The 7,150-nt window shown below is 46.3% G+C and overlaps 2 protein-coding genes and 1 long non-coding RNA gene across 3 annotated transcripts in view; 1 reads left to right on the plus strand and 2 right to left on the minus strand.

The window, feature by feature from the left end:
* LOC309336669 (uncharacterized protein) overlaps positions 1-7,150 on the minus strand; it is a 74,232-nt gene that overhangs the window by 27,867 nt on the left and 39,215 nt on the right. The window lies entirely within an intron of this gene.
* Positions 4,575-5,552, plus strand: LOC309337536. Its single transcript, XR_014154401.1, has 2 exons — positions 4,575-4,927; positions 5,289-5,552. It is a non-coding gene; the product is annotated as an uncharacterized lncRNA (long non-coding RNA).
* The window catches only part of LOC309336893 (L-amino-acid oxidase-like), a 268,023-nt gene continuing 266,832 nt past the window's right edge, over positions 5,960-7,150 (minus strand). Inside the window, exon 9 of the transcript XR_014154077.1 lies at positions 5,960-6,737. The gene's annotated coding sequence lies outside the window, so the exon portion shown is untranslated. The remainder of the gene's footprint in view (positions 6,738-7,150) is intronic.

Raw genomic sequence — 7,150 nt, forward strand, 5'->3', positions numbered from 1 at the left:
TGTATTGTGCCCGACTCCCTTCTCCCCACCCCTCCAGCCCTGTTAGAAGAGCGCTGATGGATCAGGCCATTCAGATGCCTATGGAAAGCCAGCAAGCAGGCCCCGGGTGCAGCAATCACTTGTGATTCCCAGCAACTAGAGGGGTTTTTTGTGTTTTTGTTTGCCTCCGACAGTTGAGGGGGGAACATTGCTCTCATGGCTAGTAGCGGCTGCTAGCCTTATCTTCCATGAATTTGTCTAATCCTCTCTTATAGCTGCCTCCCCCGTGGGTAACTTTGAACTCTGGATAACAAAGCTTTAACATGCTGAGGACTGACCTCCAGACCTTAGATGCCTAACTGAGAAGGACTCAGACTTCACTAGATGCTAGGGAATCCACCTGGGTAGCAGGGAGGGCCATGAAACTTTGGTAAGCCTCTTGAATGTGGAGGAAAAGCTTTATTGACTTATTCAACACAAATAATCTAAACATTTTTTTGGGGGGTGGCAGGTAGAGGGAGCATGAACTATGCCTTGAGCAGCGCTCCCACGTGAGTAGCCGGTGCATTGGAACCTAAATGTCTGAGGGTCAGATTGCAGCATTTAGCTAGAGAAGCTCAAATTGGTTTTGCTTGGATCTCGGATTCTCTCCTGCTCAGTTTCTGCTTCCAGACCCAGGAATCCCTGGAGGGTTTTCGTTTCCTGAGGACTGAAGGAAAAACAGAGAGGATGGAGACCCCATTAGAAACTGGGAGCTGTGCTTATGAGCCGCTATTCAGCTAGATGGCCCTCTTCTTTGAGCTCTTGTCTCTTGGGGTTCTTTATAGTTTGGCCACAGATGTGAAGCACGTGTGCAAAATCTGCTCGCCCAAGGTGTTGGTGAAAAAGCCCACCTTTCTCACATGTGTCACCTTTCTCATATACAACATAAGTGTGCAACTTACTGAGGGGAAGAAAACAGTAAGACACTCAAAGAGGGTTGGGCCTGGAAGCATGCTGGGGTAGTGTATTGTTGATGGATAAGATTCAGAATAGGAGTTCAAAGGCTCATGGTCTCTTTATTTTTATTTTTTGGAAGGGGCAGGGGGTAGCTGGCTGTAGGCATCAGCCTGTCTTAAATCATAAAATCCAGATTTCTAGTAGGGTGGATCTTGGGTCCAGAAAGCCCAACAAATAGGCATCTTGGAGTTTTCCTATCCTGGCTTGGCAGTAGGATTGATGAACACACACACATACACACACACAGAGTGATAAAGAAGTTGAGCCTTTGGGTGGTGTGATGGATGCATGAGAAACTAAAGAAGCAGAATTTATAATCTGGAAAGGAGGCAGGAGAGGAATGTGGAGCTGTCAATGGGAGAAAAGGAAAATGTTACCTTGCCATGCAAGGTTAATGCCTCAGAATTTACTACCGTAAGACATCATGGCTCCACCTGCACCTTAAAAGCAGCCATTTTTTGTGTGTGTGTTCATATTTTCCTGAAAACGTTTCAATTATAAAGAAAGCCATGCAAAGGAAAAATAAAAATTAAAGCACTGCTTTAAGCAGTCGTGGCTTCCCCTCAAAGAGTCCTTGGGGTTGGTAGTTTAAGGGTGCTGAGAGTTTTGAGGAAGACTCTCCTATTCCCCTCCCAGAACTACAATTCCCTAGAGGGGTTTAGCAATCTAACCCTCTTCCCAGGGAACTCTAGCTCTCTGAGAAGAGAGGGCTTTCCTAACAACTTCTGGTGCCCTTAACAAACTACCGTTCGTAGGATTCTTTTTGTGGGAGGCCATGACTGTTTCAAGTGGTGTGATACGACCTTAAACATATGTAGTGCAGATGAGGCCCTAGACAGAAGTTGGGGAGAACTGAGAGCGAAAAGGCCTTGCCTCTCCACTGTGGCGAGGACAGGCGAGCTGTTACTACTGACTGAGAACAACGCATCTTTGCTCCAGGGAGGGGCGACAATAGATTTTGGCCACCTGCCATGGGTACTTTGCTTGAGCTTCCTGCGCTGCAGCGGGTTGAGCTAGATGACCCTCAGGGGTCCTTTCTGGCTCTACAATTCTGTGGCAATCTCTCCTGTCACCTACCTCGGAATCTCGCTCGGGAGGACTGGCGGAAAAAGAGCCCCATTTCCCGCACCCCATTCTTCCTCGGCCCTGTTGTGACGGAGAGGCCTGCGAAGGAACAGAAAGCCTTGCTTGTCACGGGAGGCCTTCGCGCTGCAACAACAACACACCCCAAAGGCTTGGCGCCACAACGCCCTCTTAACCATGCAAATGGGTGGACGGATGAGGCCTGGACTCTGGATTTCCCTCTGCGTCTGCCTCTGGCTTAACCTCTCCCTTGTCTTATGGGCGTGTACTCCCCCCCCTGTTGTTCTGCCCCTTCTTCCAAGCTTTATTTACTTTATTGCATTTGGGGCGGGGGGCAAGGGGAGTCTGTTTGCCTCAATGTACTTCTGTTTATTTTTCTCCCCCCCCCTTTTTGTTCTCATCCAAAGGAAGTGTATCTTTTATGTTTTAGGGTCCTGTCCCCTCGACTGACTTGTTAAAAGGGGGAGTTTCTAAGCTCTGACTTCTTTGTTGTTGGTTAGGAGTAATAAAGATTGAAAACGTAGCTCACGCAAGTCTGGCGTGTCTGGTGTTTTGTTACAGGCCTGTTGGTTTACAGAAGGCGGTGTTGGCGCTCTTCCTTTCGCTGAGCTCAGGGCGTTGGTCCAAGTCCTAGGCCCGGGATCCACTAGTAAGCACAACGGGTGTTGCTGTGGTCTAAACCACTTGCCGTTTGGAAGGTTGGCAGTTTGAAACCCTGCGACAGGATGAGCTCCCGTTGCTCGGTCACAGCTCCTGCCAACCTAGCAGTTCAAAAGCACACCAGTGCAAGTAGATAAATAGGTACTGTTGCAGCGGGAAGGTAAACGGTGTTTCCATGCACTCTGGCTTCCATCACTGTGTCCCATTGCACCAGAAGCGGTTTAGTCCTGCTGGCGACTTGACCCAGAAAGCTGTCTGTGGACAAACGCCGGCTACCTTGGCCTGAAAGTGAGATGAGTGCTGCAACCCCATAGTCGCCTTTGACTGGACTTAACCGTCCAGGGGTCCTTTACCTTTTTTTACCTACGTTATAAAATTTATACCATAAGGTGCCGGGGCGGGTTACTATAATAGGTTATATACAGTTGGGGGGGGGGGGAGAAGGCCATTCTCATTCCCTCCAGAGTAAGGGAAGCACAACGGCTGTACCAATAAATGGTAAGAAACTGAGTGCATCTGAAAAGGCAAGTTTGGGCTGAAGATGAGTCCTCTGTTGAAGTGTTGACCTTAAGCAGTTGCTCCCGAACTGCTCTGCCAGCTTCATTCTGGTGGTCCTTCGCATATCTGGTTGAAGAACAGCTGCAGAACACATCTACCGCATTAAATACTCATTTAATTGCCTATTTTATCTCTTGCATTGTGCAGTCCGAATTCAATGGGGTACAACAGATGAGAAAGCCAACTCCTAGGGGCCAAGGTCCCCTTGTCCCGTCCCCCCAGTAAAATATTTGAGGGGGCCGGACCCTCCAAAGTTGATGGGCATTGCAATTTAAACGGTGTGTACATTGGGTCATGTGATCAGTTATGCGAAGCGGGGCTTACCTGCCCCCCCCCCAGTATTTTATTCAAGTTGGCACTCCTGAAAGAAGCAATTAAAAATACAGCTGAAAACCATGCAGTGTTTGGCACAGCACATTGCGACTGGCACAGCAGGCAAAATACTTGAGTGGCCTGCTAAGACCCTTGGCAATTTTTAACGAAGGGAGGGGGGCAAATTTGGGAACGCTGGTCTAAAGTGTTTGTGCTTGTGGCTTTTTAAAGCTTGGAAGAGGAGTGGGTCGAAAACAGAGATCTGCTGGCTGATCTTTTTTTAAAAAAAAATATATATTAAAGATTTTCTTGTTTTACAGAGGCTGATCTGTGGTTGATCAGATGGCAGTTCCAATTGCTTAACAGCAAAATGACAGGGTCTCCACCTGTATCAGGCTGCTGAAGTGAAGAAAGCAAGTCAGGCTTTTCTGTAGTAGAATGTGCTCAGAGGCATTCTGTTCACTCATAGTAACTCTTCCCCTTTCCTGCCTGGCTCTGTCCCTTGCCGTAACCCAAAGGTCTACATATCAAAGTAAATCAAGAAGCTCAGAGTCTGCCCACTCCTAAGGGGTTAATGGAGGGATGGGGAATGTGGTCCTCCAGATGCTGAACTTCCAACTCCTATCAACCCCAGCCAGCAGGATTGGTGGTCAAGATGGTTGTAGGATAGCTAGATCTGGAGGGGAACAGGTCTCCCCCTTGCAATAAGCACGAAGGGATGCTCATCATCTGCTTTTGCAAAAGGCAGCTGACTGGGGGCAGGAAAGAGGTCTATAAGATCAGATGGGGCCTCTAATGCCAGGGCAGGAACTGTCTGAATGGGTGTTATGCATCACTCACTAGACCTTAAGAAACCATGGGTGAGTTGCATTTCATGGGCGTAAGGGTCAGGCGGTAGCAGACCTGTGTAGATTGAATCTTTAAAAAGGCTGTTCTGTTTCAACTACCAAGAATTCTGCAGTCAAAATCAAGCAACGTTGGCATACAAACACGTTTATTCTGCTTTCAAGGTTCAGATTTAAAACAATTGTTCGTAAGGGGAAGAATCGAAAAAGATGGCTGGAAGGATATGGAACAGAGAAAAAGGGAAGATTCAAACAGGAAGGGAGTGGCAGCTGGTGGAAAGTTATAGCCCAGGTTATGCTTACAAAAAATAATAAATATTAAAGTGAGATGTATTTAAAGTTTTGCATGAAGGTCATATAAACTCTTGCCAAGAACAGTTAGATTCTGTGACCTGTGTACAGTATGCACATTAGGGCCATTGCATTACCTGATTTGGGTTGCAATCCAATGCACATTTACCTGCGAGTAAGTTCCCATTGGGACGCGGGTGGTGCTGTGGGTTAAACCACAGAGCCTAGGGCTTGCCGATCAGAAGGTTGGCGGTTCAAATCCCCGCGACGGGGTGAGCTCCCGTTGCTCGGTCCCTGCTCCTGCCAACCTAGCAGTACGAAAGCACGTCAAAGTGCAAGTAGATAAATAGGTACCGCTCTGGCGGGAAGGTAAACGCCATTTCCGTGCGCTGCTCTGGTTCGCCAGAAGCGGCTCAGTCATGCTGGCCACATGACCTGGAAGCTGTACGCCGGCTCCCTCGGCCAATAAAGCGAGATGAGCGCTGCAACCCCAGAGTCGGTCACAACTGGACCTAACGGTCAGGGGTCCTTTTACCTTAAGTTCCCATTGACGTAAATGAGGTATACTTTTGAGAAGACACGCTTAAAATTACACTGCACATTTGCTGGACAATTCACATTATTTTATTACAGGTTTATCCCACCTCTCCAAGAAACACAAGGTTCTCTCTCTCCCCCATTTTAGCTTCACAATGATCCAGTAAGGTAGGCTGAGAGACAGCGACTGGCCCAAGGTCAGTGAGCTTCATGCCTGAGTGGGGATCTGAACCCTGGTCTCTCAGGTCCAAGTCCGACACTAACCATTACACCACACTGGCTCTCTAATTCCCCCCCCCCCAAAAAAAAACGGTTCCTGATAATAAATCAGCAGGTGGTGGTTCTTGTTTTAAAAAAACTTTTAAAAACACAAATCATTGTTGAAACTACAGGTGACAAGAACAGGCAGCAGAGGCCCTTTCATCCTGAGTGACAGCAAACCTTCCTAGTTGATGCCTGCTTTTTGTGAGAGATCTAAAAACAAAGTTAATGTTTATCTTTTCTCTCAGCTAATCATTCCTTTAACTTGCTGCTTCCAATTAAAATCCGGGGACCTGTGCTTCTCCAGCTGTTGTTGAACTCCCAACTCTCATCAACTTATTTTGTGTGTTGTTATTCCTGTAAGTTGCTTCAGGACTCCTTTTGTGTGATGTGGTAAATAATAATAATAATAATAATAATAATAATAATAATAATAATAATAATTTATTTATACCCCGCCCATCTGGCTGGGTTTCCCCAGCCACTCTGGGCGGCTTCCAACAAAACACTAAAATACAATAATCTATCAAACATTAAAAGTTTCCCTAAACAGGGCTGCCTTCAGATGTCTTCTAAAAGTTTGGCAGTTATTTTTCTCTTTGACATGGAACTGATTTTGAATTGCTGGTTTTGAACTGGCGCCAGTCATCACAGTCAATGGTCAGGAGTGATGGGAGATGGAACACCATTTGGAGGGTCACAAGCTTCTTCCTGTTCTACACAATATTCAGTTTCTGCTTTTTGTGGGCAGCAGCAATGGAACGGGGGTTGTACAACCCTCCAGCTTCACCCTCCGACCCCTGGAAAATTTGTCGCTTGCAAAGATGCCCACTTCTGTCTCATCGCCGCACAGCATGAGGACTAGAACGTTGGCTTGCTTTTAAATGAAAGCTGAATTTATGAGGCGGGATTTCTACACCTAAACCAAACCTTTTGCAGCGGTGCTGAATATACACACAGCATCGGTGGAACACCTGGGCTCCACCCCATGCTTTCACCTACTCCCTGTTCTCAGATTTCCAAATTACAGTATGTACTTCTCCGACACCACTAGGGCTGAACAACAACAAAACAAAAATGCTCTTAAAAAAATAAAAGTGCTTCTCAGCATGCAACGTGCCGACAAACTGCTCTGGGTAATTTCTTTTAACCACTCACGCAAAACCTTGTGTGTATATCCATTTGCAGGCATCATTCCACATATAGTGGGACCTCGGATTACAGGTTACAGACTCCGCTAACCCAGAAATAGTACCTCGGGTTAAGAACTTTGCTTCAGGATGAGAAAAGAAACTGCTCAGCGGCAGTGGGAGGCCCCATTAGCTAAAATGGTACCTCAGGTTAAGAACAGTTTCAGGTTACTGGAGTAAATATATGAACTATTTGAAAAGTAATTGTGATGAACAGATTACACTAGTAGGATTGCAAGAAGTTTTGTAAAGTGGATTATTTGAAATACTGCAAGAAAGACTATGAAGAGAATTATTAGTTAAGGATAACTAAATGTACTATAGAAATTAAGAAATGCAGAATAAGTGATAAAGAACGGAAAATCGTCAGAGGTGTTGACGGAAGTCTAAAATATTGTATAAGATGAGAAGATATGCTGTATGTTGGAACTGATA

The sequence above is a fragment of the Podarcis erhardii genome, assembly GCF_964252035.2.
Source record: "Podarcis erhardii genome assembly, chromosome: 2".
In the NCBI taxonomy this organism is placed as follows: domain Eukaryota; kingdom Metazoa; phylum Chordata; class Lepidosauria; order Squamata; family Lacertidae; genus Podarcis; species Podarcis erhardii.